Here is a 15,669-nt window from a genome sequence, read left to right as displayed (position 1 = left end):
GGATGTGGGCAAAGGGTCTGGCAACGGAGTCCATCTGATGGGGGGGCTCTCCCCCATCGTTATCCTGGGGAGTCGGGGGAGTTGTGAGTCTCCTCAGCACTGACCTGGTAATACTTGTAGGGTGGAGAGATAGGGTCCCGGACAGAACCCAGCTACAAAAACCAGGAAGTGGCAGAATCCACCCCTCCCCAGGAACCCCAAGGACCCCATTCTCTTGGTTTCTAGTTTGGAGGCTTGTCCAGAAGTGCAACCAGGATCTAGAGAAGGTTCTGTGTCATTAGAAAAGTGATCTTTTGGTTCTCTTTTCCCCTTCACTGGTCCCCTGCCTAGACTCTGCGATTACTCAGGGTGGAAGAGAGGGACCCTGGAAAGAGGGGTCCACGTGTGTGTGGTGGAGGCCTGACCTGAGGGGTGTTACTATTTTGTGGAGAGATGACTGGCTATGGTGTAAGTGAGGGGTTGGCACTGTGGGTGGGCACAGGTGGTGAGCAAGAAGAAGATCAGGCCTTCATATTCTGTCAATCTACCAAACAATCCCATGTGTTAAGCATTTACTATGTGCTCAGTTCTGGACTCAGCATGGGGGTAGATACAAGGTAATCAGGTCGGACATAGTCCATCTCCTATATAGGGTTAAATAGTCTATACTGAGTGCCCACTGTGGCCAAAGCCCTGGACCAAGGACCCAATGTGGGCAGAGCATTTTGAAGAGGAAAATAGTGTGTTCATAGTCGAGGACTTTACAGTTTCCTGTATATAATGATAAACAGTGGTGATAATGATAGTATTTGCTAAGCATGTACTATGTGCCAAGCACTGTTCTAAACACTGGGGTAGAACCTAATCAAGTTGAACACAGTCCCTGTCCCACTTGGGGCTCACAGTCTTAATCCCCACTTCACAGATTAGGTAACTGAGTCTCATAACAGCAAAGTGACTTGCCCAAGGTCACACAGCAGACAAGTGGCAGAGCTATGATTAGAATCCAATTCCTTATGACTGCCAGGCCCCTGATCTATTTACTATGTGAGATAATGCCGAATGAACCATCCAGAAGTCATCTGGTCAAACTCCTGCCTGTGGTCCTCAGCCTGAGGAACCTGTCAGTCAGTCAGTCAGTCAGTCACTCAATCGTATTTATTGAGTGCTTACTGTGAGCAGAGGAAGAGGAGGAGAAGGAGGAGGAGGAGGAGGAGGAGGAGAAGCAGAAGGAGAAGAATGAGGAGGAGGAGGAATAGAAGGAAAAGAAGGAGAAAGTGGAGGAGAAGGAGAAAGAGGAGAGCAAGAAGGTAAAAGAGGAGGTGAGGAGAAGGACAAGAAGAAAAGGAAGAAGAAGACAAAGAAGTAAGAGGAAGAAGAAGACAAAGAAGTAAGAGGAAGACGAAAAGGAGAATGTAAAGGAGAAAACAGAGGAGGAGAAGAAGAAGGAGGAAGAGATAGAGGAGTGGAAAAGAAGAGGACAAGTAAGAAGAAGAAGAAGATGATGATGATGTTGATGATGACACTCAACAGACAAGTGGAAGAGCTGGGATGAGAACATCGGTCCCTCTGATTCCCAGGCCCACATTCTACCCACTAGGCCACCCTGTTTCTCAATTTATTTTAATGTCCAACTCCCCCGATAGCCTGTGATTTCCTCGAGGGCAGGGATGTCTACCAACTCTACTATACTTTCCCATGTGCTTGGTACAGTGCTCAATCAAAACTACTGATTAACATGGGATTACACACCAAAATGTCTCTAGCCCGTTCATTTTCCCAGTTCTCTGAAAAACCCAAGTGACCTTTCAGCCCATGGTGAGGAAGTTGAAATTCCTTCTGTCAGCCAAGTTCAAAATTCAGTCAATCAATCATGTTAATTGAGTGCTTACTATAGGCAGAATATACTAAACCAAGCACTTGGAAGACTACAATATAATACAGTCAGTAGACAGGTTCTCTGCCCACGGTGAGACTACAGTCTACCTGATATAAAAGCAGCTGTTTGTTTGAGCTTGCACCTCGTATAGACCATCAGCTCGTAGTGAGCAGGGAATGTGTCTGCTCATTGTGTTATATTGTTATCTCCCAAACGCTTAGTACAATTCTCTGCACACAGTAAGCGCTCAGTAAACATGACTGATATTTGTCACCGGCAAAAGCCGAGGAAGGGTCCTTTTCTGGCTATAAAGCAGAAAGAAACAACTGAGTGAAGGGGGTTTTTTTGTTTGTTTGTGTTTGGGTGCCCAAACCTAGTTGTATTCCTTGTCTTAAAACTGCAAATTTCAGTAAGCGATTCTCCTAGTTCATGGCTATGTCATTAGGCCATTTCACAAAAAGCACCCTGATCTAGTAGGAAGAGGAGTCAAGGAGTCAGGGGACCTGGGTCATAATCTCTGCTCTGCCAATTGCTTGCCATGTGTCCTCGGGAGAGTCGCTTACCTTCTCTGTGCCTCAGTTCCCTCATCTGTAAACTGGGGATTAAATCCCCCTCCCTCTAACTCAGACTTGGAGCCCATGAGGGCCAAGGACTGTGTCTAACCTAATAAACCTCTTACAACCCTAGCGCTTGGAGCAGTGCTTGACACAAAGTCAGCAGTGAACAAATACCATGAAAAAAATATTAAGTCAGGGCTTTAATAATGATGACAATTATTCGACACTTACTGCATGCCCAAGCACAATAGAGCTTAAGTAAGCGCTCGGGTGGATACAAGATCCACCCACATGGAGTTAATTATCTAAGAGGGAGGGAGAGTAGGGATCTTATCCCCATTGTCAGATGAGGATATGAGGTACAGAGAGGTTAATCTATCAATCAATCATTCGTATTTATTGAGCACTTACTGTGTGCAGAGCGCTGTACTAAACGCTTGGGAAGTACAAGTTGGCAACATATAAAGACAGTCTCTACCCAACAGTGGGCTCACAGTCTAGAAGACTTGCCCATGGTCCCCCAGCAGGTTAGTTGTAGAGCTGGGACTAGAACCGGGGGACTAGAATCTGAGACCCATGCTCTTTCTGTCAGGTTGCTGTGGGGCACCTGAGAGAGGGTGTCCTTTTGGGATATCTGAGACATTCCTGAAAGATAGCAAAACGTCCAACCCCGGACTCTTTGCTTTCGGCATGGGATTTGTTTATATGCTTACCGTGTGCCAGGCACGGTACTAAGTGCTGGGGTAGATATAAGAGAATCAGGTTGGACACACATAAGGCTCACAGTCTTTATCCCTATTTTACAGATGAGGTAGCTGAGGCACAGAGAAGTTAAGGTACTTGCCCAAGGTCATACAGCAGACAGGTGGCAGAGCCGGGATTAGTTATCCAAGTCCTTCTGACTCCCTGGCCTAGGCTCTTTCCACTAGGCCCATGCTGCTTTACAGTAGAAATAACCTAGTTACATCATTATATCATTTGTGAAATCCTGATATTAACTTTCTCTCTTGGCCTGGCCCATGACTCTTAACTAGCCAACCAATCAGGCATTCCATTGAGTGCTTAATGTGTGCAGACCACTCAGCTAAGTACTTTAAATCCTGGTGTGGTGTCTTGCGTTTTCTGTCTAATCTGTTGAAGATCTTAGTTCTTCCTCCCCTCTAGATAGATAAACTCCTTGAGGGAAAGGAACATAGCTACCAACTCTGGTGCATTGTACTCTCCCAAGGGCTTAGTCCAGTTCTCTGCAAACAGTTAGCTCGCAAAAAATACCACTAATGGATTGGATTTTTTTTCACCTTTTCCCATACTTAGCACAGTGCTTGGAACCTGGTTAGTTACTTAGTGAATGCCACAATCAAATGAGCTCACCAAATGGGAGGTGAAGTAATCATTAACAAGGTCTCCTTGTTTGGTAACTTTGCATTAGGAATTTGCATTCTTGATCTGTGCCATAGGCACATAGGATTCCAATCTATAAACTAATTTTCAGCTATCACTTGCATCACTTAATCACCTTCTTCACATGCTGCTTCCGATTGGTCCAAGGATTATGCTCAGATACAGCAAGTTAGATAAAACCCAGGCCTGTCTAAAGACCACAGAGAAACTGAATAAATTTGAAGGTGGAAAAACTGCAGCCGAATACCTCCAGAGGGTAAGGCAAACAGTAAGTTGAAGGCTCACGTATAAGCTTCAATTTAGGCCTTTCCTCAGGAAGAATCTCCCATCCCACTCTGGCCCACAGTTCCCTGTCAGAGAAACTGTGGCCCTCTTCCACCGAGATGGCAGACCCGATGAGGATGGCCAGAAATAGAGCTTGAAGAAGCATCTTTCCCCTCAGCGGGAAAGAAAAAAGAATAGAAACAAAATAATCACTAGCCAAATGAAAGCTGATGAGTCCAGAAAATAAGAAAGTGATTCAGAAAATCTACCCTTCGCATTCAAAATGATTTGCCCTAGCTAGGCATAGCTACAATCATGTGTGCCAATAAAGCTATGACTACGTGACCAGTGTGATATCATCAGCCAGGTTGCTTCCAATCCCGAATAGCTGTGACTGGAACATGAAGTTTCCAGATATTTTTAGAGGATAGAATTAAAAAGAAGAGTCACCCAAATTCTTATAATTATCATAATCATGATTATTATTGGCATTTGTACTATTTTTACATTATACATATGTATGTATATTATTGATGTATTGCATGTGTTTATAACATATTTTTACAATATATTGTTTTTATTGTTGTACAGTAAATTTTTATAATTATCAATAATAATTACAACGTTCATGACAATTGCAATATGGTTCTTGTTGTGCTTGTTAAGCACTTACTAATGGCACTGGGCACTATGTTTAGTGGTGCGGCTGATACAATACAGTAAGATCAGGCACTGTTTTTGTTCCACATAGTTTAGAAGGGAGAGAATGGAGGTATTTAAACTACATTTTACGGGTGGGGAATTTGAGGCACAGAGAAGCTAAATGACTTACCCAGAGTCAATTGGCAGAGCCTGGATTGCAGCTCTTACCTTCTGCCCCGCCAGATCTAGGCTCTTTCCAGTAGGCTCTGCTGCCTCCCACAGCCTTGAGTACCTTAAAACTCTGTTTTAATTGATAATTATTTTGTGACTTTCCTACACACAGAAAAAAAGGCATGATTAGTCTTAGTAGTACCTCTGATTTTACCTACCAAAATAGTAAATTTTTAATGGTCCCCATAATTTACTTTTAAAATGATTTAGAATACCAGAGCACAGTGGCTTGACTGTCTTCCTGTCTTGTCTGGTGATATGAGGTGATTTTTTTTCCTGGATATGGTATTTGTTAAGCAAATATGTGCCAGGTACTGTAGTAAATGCTGGATTAGTTACAATATAATCAGGTTGAACACAGTCCACTGTGCCACACGGGGCTCACAGTCCTAATCTCTATTTTACAAATTAGGGAACTGGGGCACAGATAAGTTAAGTGACTTACCCAAGGTCCCACAGAAGGCAAGTGGTGGAGCTGGGGTTAGAACCTAGGTGCTTCTGACTTCAATATCCATGCTCTATCCCCGAGGCCACACTGTTTGTCTCAGGACACACTGTTTGTAGATGATCCCGGTGAAAGTGTTCTAGAAGCTGGCTAAATTGGTTTTGATAAATCTGATAAATCCAGATTTTCCAGCAGGAGAGAACACTGGATATTGTTGCATGCTAAGAGGGATTATTGTGTGTATGTGTGTGTGTGTGTGTGGGGGGGGTGTTCCTGGGGTTTCTTCCCTGCAGCTGCAATACTTTTTCAGTCCTTCTGTTGCATCTCATGGATTGGCAGCCATTTTCTGAGCATACCATGGTAAATTGGTTTGCTCCTTAGGGGTTAGGAAAGAGGTGTGTGTGTGTGCGTTGCGGGGGGTGGGGGGAGGGAGCAGATTTGATTCTGTGACTCAAATGAGTCCCTTGTGTCCCTTTCCTCCCGTTCTACAGAAGCCCCTCAGCATACCCAACCTCCACAGGGAAAATCTCAGCAGTTGAGAAAAGTGAAGAATCAAGGATGATAACAAGGTGCCAAGCTCCTGGAAGCAATCACTTCAAAGCAGTCTGCAACAGGATTACTGAATAATCTCCATGACTTTCCCTAAATGACCACCACACAGGATAGTCAGGATGACACCTGTCACAGAGACATCATCAATATGACTACTACATATGCCTATAATCCCCACCAAACCCTAGAAGCCACTATTTTTATGTTAAGGAAGGATCCTCTGCTTTCTCACACTCCTCTGCCCATGTCCCTCCTCCTGAAATAAAGGTGTTGTTTTTTTCCAAAGTCATTGAAGGACATGCAAATAGTGGGCAGTGAGCAGGTAAGCTTCTAGATTGTGGAAGCCTTGAGCTCTGATAGTCTGAGCTGTTCTCCCGGCTCTGGGCCCTGGGGACTACTATGTTTAGTGGGCAGTGGGCTGGCTGATAGCTGGCTGCTAGCAGGATAGGGGAGAGGACTTGTTTGATTCGGGGCATCCAGCGCTGTGCTCCACAGAACACCGCTTATTCCAGGCTCCGAGGCAGCAGGGAACCACTTGATCTGAGGGACCCATAGTTGCCACGGCCCCATCTGTGACCCACAGAGAACCACCTACTCCAGGCTCCGAGGCAACAGGGAACCACTTGATATGAGGGGCCCACAGTTACCACGGCCCCATCCGTCATCTGACGGATGACAATTCATCTCCCCACCTTCTAAGCCTTATTGAAGGCACGTGTCCTCCAAGGAGCCTTACCTGTCTCAACGTTCCTTTCCTCTTCTCTCTCTCCCTTTTGTGGTGCCCTGATTTACTCTCACCCATGCCTCAGCCCCACAGCACTTCTGTACATAGCTGCAACTTATTTATTTAGGTTAACGTCTGTCTCCTGCTCTTTGTGGGCAAGGAATGTGTCCACAAACTCCGTTATGTTGTTCTATAGTACTGTTCCAAGCATTTAGTGCAGTATTCTGCAAGCAGTAAACACTCAATAAATGCAATTGATTTATTGACCACACCAGCTATTGGTCAGTGTCTCCACCCAGGTCAATCAATCAACTGATCAATCAGTGGTATTTATTGGGCACTTACTGTGTGCAGAGCTCTGTTCTCTGCACTTGGGAAAGTTCAATAGAATAAAGTTAGAGGAGCAAGTTAGCCTAGTGAAAAGAGCACAGGCCCGGGAGTCAGAGGACCTAGATTCTAATCTGGCCTCCTCCCTGTGCCTGTTGTGTGATCTTGGACAAGTCACCTAACTTCACTAGGCCTCATTTCCTCATCTGTATAATGAAGACTCATTATCCCGGTGCTCAGTACAGCGCCTGGTACATAGTGAGCACTTAGCAAATGTAAAAAAAAAAGCACCTCAGCTAGAGTACCAGATGAAGAGCCTGGAAGTGTGAAATAGAGTAAATAGACATCCTCCCTGCACTCAGAGAGCTTACAATTTAGCAGAGGAGATAGGCACAAAAACAATTTATGAATAGGGGAAAAAAAAGAAAAGGGATGTTTGTTCGAGAGTTAGTGCTTAAGTAATAGGGCATGTAAGAAATGTGCCTGGCATGTAGTAAGTGCTTAACAAATACCATAAAAAAGTTAAAAAAAAATTGCCGCAAGTAGTTGTGACTACAGCAGTTCTTGGTGGGTGCCAAAGTGCTGAAGTGGTATTTGGCTGTCTATTTGAGTGGGAGCTTGTGTTTCACCTTTGTAAACTGTTGGACCCTTCTCCTTGGGTTCTGATAGAAAAATGACTCCTCATTCTATTTCAACTCGCACATCGAATCCTGTCGGGTTTCCCTTCCCCACATTGTCTCTTCCTCTCCAGACAAGTGGCCACCATCCCAGTTCAGGCGCTTGATTTATTCAGAATAGATTACTGTCTTCCTCACTGGTCTCCCTGCCTCCAGTCTATCCTTGCTACAATCCATACTTCCTTCTTCTGTCCAGATCATTTTTCTCACATGGTTGCCCATTCCTCTCTGCATCAGGTATAAACTTTTGCCACTGGTTTTAAGGCATTCAATCTCCTCCTGTAACTGTTACTTTGGAATGCAAGCTCGTTGTGGGGAGTTTATTGTTATATTGCATTCTCCCAAGTGCTTAGCACAGTGTTCTGTACACAATAAGTGCTCAAGAAATACGATTGACAGCCTGACTCCAAGACAGCACCCCTCTCCCATCGCAACCCAGTTAGCTCACATCACTCGTCTCAAGTGTAATTCTCATCTCTCTTGATGCCAATTACTTGCTAATGCTCTTCCTTCTTCCCAAGCCACCCTCTCTATTCACTTCTAGCTGACCAGAGCTCTCTCCACCTTCAGCGGGGTGAGTATGGCCTTATGGATAGAGCACTGTCTTGGTCATCCGAAAGATGTAGATTCTAATCTTAGCTCTGCTTCGTGTCTGCTGTGTAACTTTGAGTAAGACACTTCACTTCTCCGTGTCTTAGTTCCCTTATCTGTAAAATGGGGATTGAGACTCTTAGCCCTATGGAGGATAGGGACTGTGTCCAACCCGATTATCTTGTATCTCCCCGAGCACTTAGTAGAGTGCCTGGCACAGGATAACTGCTTAACACACACTATTCAAAATTAATCAACATCAGTTATTGCTTCTTCTGTGCAGAATAACACAGTCCCAAGGTCTTGGGATTTGTATACAATAAGCAATTGATTCTATACCAAGATCGTGGGAGAGTACAACAGAGTTAATAGGCATGACCCGTGGTCTCAAAGAGTTTACAGTCCCGGGGGTAGACAAACACAAAAATGAACTACTTGTGAGAGGATCTTGTAGGGACACAGACACTGAAATTGATTACAGGTATAAGGTGCAACTAAGTTTGAAGATACTTTGGTAACTACTTTGACACTAACATTCTTCCTGCCTCACAAGCCCGCAACCACCATCCTCAACTCTGGTCTCTCGCTCACCCCTCACATCCAATCCGTTACCAAAACCTGCCAGTGTCACCTCCATAACATCGCCAAGATCTGCCCTTTCCTCGCCATCCAAACTGCTACCTTGCTGGTTCAATCTCTCATCCTATCCTGACTGGATTACTGCATCAACCTCCTCTATGAATCTCCCATCCTCCTATCTCTCCCCACTTCAGTCTATACTTCATGCTGCTGCCCGGATCACCTTTGCGCAGAAATGCTCTGGCCATGGTACTCCCCTCCTCAAAAATCTCCAGTGGCTGTCTGTCAACCTATGCATCAAGCAAAAACTCATCACTGTCGGCTTCTAGGCTCTCCATCACCTCGCCCCCTCCTACCTCACCTCTCCTTCTACAGCCCAGCCTGCACCCTCAGCTCCTCTGCTGCTAACCTCCTTACTGTATCTCATTCTCGCCTGTCCAGCCCTCGACCCCCGGCCCATGACCTCCCCCTGGCCTGGAATACCCTCACTCCACACATCCGCCAAGCTAGCTCTCTTCCTCCCTTCAAAGCCCTACTGAGAGCTCACCTCCTCCAAGAGGCCTTCCCAGACAGAGCCCCCTTTTTCCTCTCCTCCTCCCCATCCCTCCCGCCCTACCTCCTTCCGCTTCCCACAGCACCTGTATATATGTTTGTACAGATTTATTACTCTATTTTACTTGTACATATTTACCATTCTATTTATTTTGTTAATGGTGTACATTTAGCTTTAATTCTATTTGTTCTGACGTCTTGACACATATCCACTAGTTTTGTTTTGTTTTCTGTCTCCCCCTTCTAGACTGTGAGCCCATTGATGGGTAGGGACAGTCTCTACATGTTGCCAACTTGTACTTCCCAAGCGCTTAGTACAGTGGTCTGCACACAGTAACTGCCCAACAAATACAATTGAATGAATGAATGAATGGTAAGTACTCTGGTGAGGGTTGGATTGGGGGAATATCTAAATGATTAAGAGGTGAGGATTCAAGTGAAGAGGTCCCTCAGTAGTTGGGGAATTTGGACGAAAGAGGAAAGATTAGTCAGGAAGGGTTCCCTGGAAGAGCTGTGGTTTTTGTAACGCTTTGAAAGTAGGGAAATAGTGGTCTGCTGGATAAACGGGGAGAGAGTTCCAGGCAGCAGGGAGGGTGTGAGCAAGGGGTTAGTGGGGAGAGAGATGAGCGCAAAGCCCAGCACGTAGATTGGTGTTAGAGGAGCACAAAAGTGCCACTTGTCTACTGTGCGATCTTGGGTGAGTCATTTCACTTCTCCAGGGCTCAGTTGCCTCTTCTGGAAAATAGGGGCTGTGACTGTGAGCCCCACGTGGGATATGGACTGTGTCCAACCCGATTTGCTTTGATCCACCCCAGTGCTAACTATAGTACATGGGACATAGCAAGTGCTAAACAAATCCCATCATTATTGTTATGATTAGTATTAATCACAGCTCCACCACACATCTACTCCGTGACCTTGGGCAAGTCACTTCACTTCTTTGGGCCTCCGTTACTTCATCTGTAAAATGGGGTTAAGAGTGTGAACCCCACGTGGGACAGGAATCATGTCAAAGTTGCTGAACTTGTACCTGTCCAAGGTCTTAGGTCAGTGCTTGGTACAGGAGAAGATAATAGTCTTGCTTCTCCTTTTGGAGCTCTCCCCATTCCTCCTCTGGAGGTCTGGGGTGAGCCTGAAACCCCCAAGCCCCAGGCTGGATCAATCAATCAATCAGTGGTATTTATTGAGAATTTCCTGTATGCAGAGCACTGTACTAAATACCCAGGAGAGTCCAGTGGAATACGTAGGAGGGATCACTGTCCTTAAAGTGAGGAATGATCAGGCTCCCAGTTTCCTATCAGTAAGCGGTAGGAAACCTGCTCAGAAAGGCCTCTGCTGATCACTGGCACTTCACCCTGAGCGGTTGCTTGGAGTGCGGTCAAATTTGGGGGAGCAGGATGGGTTCTCCTTCCTTCCATCACTCATTTCTCCCCCATGGCTACCTTAGCCTGGGGTTTACAGGTCTTCCCTCATTGGCTCCCTCATTAGGAGGCCTTCCCAGACTGAGCCCCTTCCTTCCTCTCCCCCTCGTCCCCCTCTCCATCCCCCCCATCTTACCTCCTTCCCTTCCCCACAGCACCTGTATATATGTATATATGTTTGTACATATTTATTACTCTATTTATTTATTTATGTATTTTACTTGTACATATCTATTCTATTTATTTTATTTTGTTAGTATGTTTGGTTTTGTTCTCTGTCTCCCCCTTTTAGACTGTGAGCCCACTGTTGGGTAGGGACTGTCTCTATATGTTGCCAACTTGTACTTCCCAAGCGCTTAGTACAGTGCTCTGCACACAGCAAGCGCTCAATAAATACGATTGATTGATTGATTGATTGGCTGTGGCAGCTTTGTCTGTGGCTGGGCACTGCCCTCCTTGCCCCGTCCCCATTAGAGGTTCTTAGAGTTTGAACTAGGAAGACAGGGGAATCTCTGGGCCTGGGGCTGCCCGTCTCCTTGTCAGTCTCACCTTGGGCTTTCTAGAGTTTCTGTTACCAGTCGATCCCTCTGAATTAATCAATCAATCAATCGTATTTATTGAGCGCTTACTATGTGCAGAGCACTGTACTAAGCGCTTGGGAAGTACAAATTGGGAACATATAGAGACAGTCCCTACCCAACAGTGGGCTCACAGTCTAAAAGGGGGAGACAGAGAACAAAACCAAACATACTAACAAAATAAAATAAATAGAATAAATATGTACAAATAAAATAAATAAATAAATAAATAGAGTAATAAATATGTACAAACATATATACATATATACAGGAGCTGTGGGGAAGGGAAGGAGGTAAAATGGGGGGGATGGAGAGGGGGACGAGGGGGAGAGGAAGGAAGGGGCTCAGTCTGGGAAGGCCTCTTGGAGGAGGTGAGCTCTCAGCAGGGCCTTGAAGGGAGGAAGAGAGCTAGCTTGGTGGATGGGCAGAGGGAGGGCATTCCAGGCCCGTGGGAAGACGTGGGCCGGGGGTCGATGGCGGGACAGGCGAGAACGAGGTACGGTGAGGAGATTAGCGGCGGAGGAGCGGAGGGTGCGGGCTGGGCAGTAGAAGGAGAGAAGGGAGGTGAGGTAGGAGGGGGCGAGGTGATGGAGAGCCTTGAAGCCCAGGGTGAGGAGTTTCTGCCTGATGCGCAGATTGATTGGTAGCCACTGGAGATTTTTGAGGAGGGGAGTAATATGCCCAGAGCGTTTCTGGACAAAGATAATCCGGGCAGCAGCATGAAGTATGGATTGAAGTGGAGAGAGACACGAGGATGGGAGATCAGAGAGAAGGCTGATGCAGTAGTCCAGGCGGGATAGGATGAGAGCTTGAATGAGCAGGGTAGCAGTATGGATGGAGAGGAAAGGGCGGATCTTCACAATGTTGCGCAGCTGAGAACGGCAGGTTTTGGTGACAGCTTGGATGTGAGGGGTGAATGAGAGAGCGGAGTCGAGGATGACACCAAGGTTGCGGGCTTGTGAGACGGGAAGGATGCTGGTGCCGTCAACAGAGATGGGAAAGTCAGGGAGAGGGCAAGGTTTGGGAAGGAAGACAAGGAGTTCAGTCTTCGACATGTTGATCTTTAGGTGGCGGTCAGACATCCAGATGGAGATGTCCTGAAGGCAGGAGGAGATGCGAGCCTGGAGAGAGGGGGAGAGAGCAGGGGCAGAGACGTAGATCCGGGTGTCATCAGCGTAGAGATGATAGTTGAAGCCATGGGAGCGAATGAGGTCACCAAGGGAGTGCGTGTAGATTGAGAACAGAAGGGGACCAAGCACTGAACCTTGGGGAACCCCCACAATAAGAGGATGGGAGGGGGAGGAGAAGCCTGGAAAAGAGACTGAGAAAGAACGACCGGAGAGACAAGAGGAGAACCAGGAGAGGATGGAGTCTGTGAAGCCAAGGTCAGATATCGTGTTGAGGAGAAGGGGGTGGTCCACAGTGTCAAAGGCAGCTGAGAGGTCGAGGAGGATTAGGACAGAGTATGAGCCGTTGGATTTGGCAAGCAGGAGCTCATTGGTGACCTTTGAGAGGGCAGTTTCCGTGGAATGTAGGGGACGGAAGCCAGACTGGAGGGGGTCGAGGAGAGAGTTGTTGTCGAGGAATTCTAGGAAGCGCGTGTAGACAACTCGTTCAAGGAACGAAGTGTCCACGGCCATTCCTGCCTGGTGTCCGTTACTTACAATGTGCCCTCTAAGGGCATCCTTCCCCCTGTGCTGCTGGCAGCTGTACTGGGGCTAGTGGGGATGGGATGGATGTTTCTCACATTCCACCTTGATGGTGTTGGTTTCTGATGTGCTACACTGCTCACGCACAAAGCCCCTGGCACAGAATGACTCTTGCAAGGACTGAGTGTATGTGGTTTCTGGTGCAGCAGGCAGTGGATTCACTGGAATTTCACACCTGCATTGGCTCCAGTCCTGGGTTGGTTCAGGTGGGCCTCCCCTGGCTTGTCCTGCCCGGACATCTGGTAGCTGAGAGAGAAAATTCCCCTTTGACTGTCGACCAGTGACTCTGCCAGAAGTTTTTCACTGTCGGCCCCACTGCATGTTGTACCCACTTCTGCAGTTTGTTGGGCTGATTGGGTGGGCTTTATGGGTTCTATCGTACCCTCCCAGGCGAGTTTTACAGTGCTCTCTCCTGGACCATTCTGGAGCCAGTGGGCTCTGGGCACCTGATGTGGAATCTGCCTTCATCGCCACCTGAGGCACGCTGGAATCTCAAGTCATCTCACATGACAGCATGACAACCACAGGCTTCCTTGATGACTTGCCACTTCCTCCATGTCTTCTCAGGTAATGGTCCTCTGAATGCCACCCCCTCCGCCCTACCAGTTTGTGGTCAAGTCCCCTTTATCCATCTGCCTCAGGCTGCTTGTAAAGCCTGGTCACCTCTGGAGCCTCAGCAACTGCCTCTGTCATGTCTGGCTCTCTGCCTGCCTGCCCAGGATTGGAGCTTGCCTGCTACTTCAAAATCATTGCTCTTTCTGGGGAAGGAGTCGTTTGTTGTCAATCACCAGTTGCATTTATTAAGTGCTTACTGGGTGAAGAGTACTGTACTGAGTGCTTGGGAGAGTATGCTATACCACTATAACAGCAACATTCTTTGCCCACAGGGAGCTTACAGACTAGAAGGGGAGATAGACATCAATATGTCAATGAATTATTATATTATTAAACAATAAGTTGTATTATTGTATGATATAATCGTATAATATTATATATAATATAGGGAGCTGATGGAGTATTCTTTCCTCAGTGTTGCACTCCCCACAGTCCACACTCAGTGTGCCTGGGGTGTCCCTCTGTCTGGATTGTGGGGTCGATTTTCCGGTGCCTCTACCCTGCAGCCACTTGACTAGCTTTCAATTTCATTCCAAGACAGATTCTGACTCTGTGTGGTCCTCAATTTGACCTTTCCCCAGGGGCAGCCCATAGAAAAGAACCCTCAATGTGGCTGGTGTGGGGTTCTGTGTCGGGGCGGGGTTGTTTGGGGTTCTTTTAGTTGTATTCGTTAAGCACTGTGGGAGGTACAAGGTAATCAGGTTGAATACAGTCCCTGTTGTACAAGGGGTTCACAGTTTCTATCCCTATTTTACAGTTTAGGTAACTGAGCCCAAGAGGTGAAGTGACTTGCCCAAGGTCACAGAGCAGACAGGTAGAAGAGCCAGACGTAGAGCCCATATCCTTTTTACTCAGAGGCCTGTGTTCTATCCACTAGGTCACACTGCTTGTCCAGTTTGCCCAGGGCGCTGGGAATGGACTGCTTGCACTCACTCTTGAGGGTAGCTGGCTAGACCACAGTCTCCCATGATAGCTTGCCACTTCTTCCCATTGCAAGCCATCTCTGGTTCCCCAGTCTGGCTAGTCCACCTGGGGCCATTGCTGCCTCTTAGACCTTGGCCAGTCAGTAAGGTGCACCAAAGGTCAACAGCGATGATCCCATTATGCAAAGCCCAGGTCCACTTGGTCATTCCAGTTAATTGTGACCTGTACCACCATCATCTCCCTGGCAGTGAGCAGACAAGCCAGCATTTTACAGACACTTGCTGCTCATCCTGATGGATGAGTATGAGGAGAAGGAATGATATTTATTAGGCAGTGACTTTGTGCAGAGCACTGTGGAAAAAAAACCAGTGAAAATTAGATACATTCCTTGGTCCTCAAGGGGCTCACAATCTTGGAATGAGGGATGAGATGGGATGAGTGAAAGATATATTATTATTTTCATGTTCCATCGAGTCGTTTTCGACTCATAGTGACTATGGATATATTTTCTTCAGAACGTTCTGCCTTCTACCATAATCCCTAATTTTTTTTAACTGTTCTTCCCTTATTGTTGTTATGGTGTCTATCCACCTAGCTGCTGGTGTGTCTCTTCTGCTGCGGTGATTAGGGTCGTGTGCATCTCCCCCCTCTTGGTCAACGAGAGGAACGAGGAGCAGGAGTGTGACAAGCACAACCCAGAGCTGTCCTGAGGGCCTCAGCTGGAATTGAGAAGCGGCATGGCCTAGTGGAGGATCTGGGATGAGAACCCTTGCTCCATCCAAGGGTTCAATCAATCAATCAATCAATCAATCAATCAATCGTATTTATTGAGCGCTTACTGTGTGCAGAGCACTGTACTAGCGCTTGGGAAGTACAAGTTGGCAACATATAGAGACAGTCGCTACCCAACAGTGGGCTCACAGTCTAAAAGGGGGAGACAGAGAACAAAACCAAACATACTAACAAAATGAAATAAATAGAATAGATATGTACAAGTAAAATAAATAAATAAATAAATAAAT

At 46.6% G+C, this 15,669-nt stretch overlaps 1 pseudogene; it reads right to left on the bottom strand.

Annotated features, from left to right (window-relative positions):
• Positions 1-13,266: 13,266 nt before the first annotated feature.
• Positions 13,267-15,669, bottom strand: part of LOC119921610 — a 39,333-nt pseudogene continuing 36,930 nt past the window's right edge.

This window comes from Tachyglossus aculeatus (assembly GCF_015852505.1).
Source record: "Tachyglossus aculeatus isolate mTacAcu1 chromosome 12 unlocalized genomic scaffold, mTacAcu1.pri SUPER_6_unloc_3, whole genome shotgun sequence".
NCBI classification, from domain to species: Eukaryota; Metazoa; Chordata; class Mammalia; order Monotremata; family Tachyglossidae; genus Tachyglossus; species Tachyglossus aculeatus.
This window is presented reverse-complemented; position numbering and strand designations above follow the sequence as displayed.